At 25.2% G+C, this 2,142-nt stretch overlaps 1 protein-coding gene across 1 annotated transcript in view; it reads right to left on the bottom strand.

The window, feature by feature from the left end:
* The window catches only part of LOC105626483 (odorant receptor 22c-like), a 5,426-nt gene that overhangs the window by 2,770 nt on the left and 514 nt on the right, over nucleotides 1–2,142 (bottom strand). The window lies entirely within an intron of this gene.

The raw sequence follows: 2,142 nt of genomic DNA, 5'->3' as shown, positions 1-2,142 counted from the left end.
TCATAATTTAATATTCATATATATATATATATATATATATATGAAAAAATTATTGTATAATTATGTTTTCTAACAAAATATCAAATTGCCTGAAAAAAAGTGATCCAAAGTGGATCACCCCAGCTAACTCTTTTTAATATCTTACCGACGTTGTATCCACAGGCTTGTTAATTTAAAAAATGTCAAACTATAATCAAGAGTCATAGGCAGTCCATCAACAAGATTTGACAACTCGCTCATACTCAAATGTTCAAATATGTATAAATATTGGAAGTACTGTATGACCAATATACTCGACATAAAACTCAACCAATAAGTAGTAGAATATGATACATCTGGCCATATGCCGAGAAGTCGAAGGCCAATTTTCACCGCCGGACTGATAGTATTCATGATTCACCTTCGCCTACACTTTTTAAACTTAAGAAAATGGAGATCAATATAGACACATCCGATATGCTCATTTGAGAAGAAACTGAGAATATACTGTCCATTTTATCCCCACACAATGCATCCCCACTCACAATCAGAAGAACACGGATCAATCGCTATTGTATTTCGCATAGTACGACGATATGATGAGACGCTACTTATTATTTATAACAACATCCTATAATTTCATTAGCGATCTAATAATGTGTTTTCCGACCGTAATATTATATTGCTAATATAAAAAACCGTTTTCTAAGAGATATAAGATATAATTTCTTTTTTTGCTTACTTGTTTCTGTGGCAACAATATATCATCAACAAAAAACAAATGTCTGCGTTTCCTGTCAATTGCGATAATCATTAAAAGTATCATAATATGTGATTGTAATTATACATAATTCTAAACAGAAGTGGATTGTAACTATGCCATTCAACCTTTAATCCTTAAAAAAATAGATAAAGGGAAAAATAAAGAAATTCTACGGGAGTATAATAACTGAATAATTTTCTTTAGTTCTAGAAATTTTTATATTTATAAACTATATCAAGGATTCGCTTGAAAAACATCAAAAGTAAAAAATTTTAGAAATAACAAACATTATAAACGGTTAACTGCAGTACAAACAACGAAATGTGTACAAATGAAATATGCAATCATATTAATTATTAAGATTAAGAGACAATGCCCAAAATGCCACTAAGATACATACATATATAAGTTGCTTGTATATTAGATGCTCTTTTAGTTTTTGTAATTTATTAATTGAGTTAATGAATAATAATTAATTTTGTTAATAACAATAAAATTTTTAATTTATTGTAATAATTAATTTATTTTGTAACTTATTTGTTTTCATTATTTAAGTTATAATTCTAGTTATTGACACTCTCTTATCAATCTCTAATTGATATTTCATCAATCTCTCATTGATATTTTATATCCGAAAAGATATGTTCATCACAATTCTTACTTTTCATGAAAATATTAAATAAATGGCATGATGTTTACATATATTAAATACTCTAATACTCTAACTTTACTTTAAGCTAATAAATATAAATTATGTTCATTTAATGATTTTTAATGAAATATGATGTAGGAAGGACAATGAAACTGTCTCACTGAAATTAAATAACTAATAATTTCTACTAATAATTTAAAAAAGTTTATCTGTAAAACTTGCATATTGAATTTAAAAAATAAAAATTGCAATTGTATATAATATAGGAGTTCAATTATAAATAAAATATAAATCAAATATGCAATTCCGTAATAAAAAGTCATCAAGCTAAACTACTAATGCAGCTTATATACTGCACTGTAAGCTTATTTTTTTAAGCAATAATGTATAATCTTCCAGCGCTTTCTGCTTTTTAAGGCACAATCGATGTCATGTTTTTTCAAAATTCTTATTCAGATCTCAATATATAAAAATAAAATACAGTTCAGATTTTATTATAGTAAAAACTAATTATTATAAATGTCTCACAAGTGTATAAGAATTTTTTCGAATTTTTATGTAGTCCGGATAAAAAATATATTTCCTTCAACGGCCCAGAGTGTAAACTATAATCTAAAATTTCAGAATGATGCTGGAGGGATACCATTATAATATTAATAATAATACACAAGCAATATATATATATATATATATATATATATATATATATATATATATATATATTATTCTATATATATATTAATTATTA

This window comes from Atta cephalotes, assembly GCF_000143395.1.
Source record: "Atta cephalotes unplaced genomic scaffold scaffold00005, whole genome shotgun sequence".
NCBI classification, from domain to species: domain Eukaryota; kingdom Metazoa; phylum Arthropoda; class Insecta; order Hymenoptera; family Formicidae; genus Atta; species Atta cephalotes.
The sequence above is the reverse complement of the archived record's forward strand: the minus strand, read 5'-3'. Positions and strand labels throughout refer to the sequence as shown.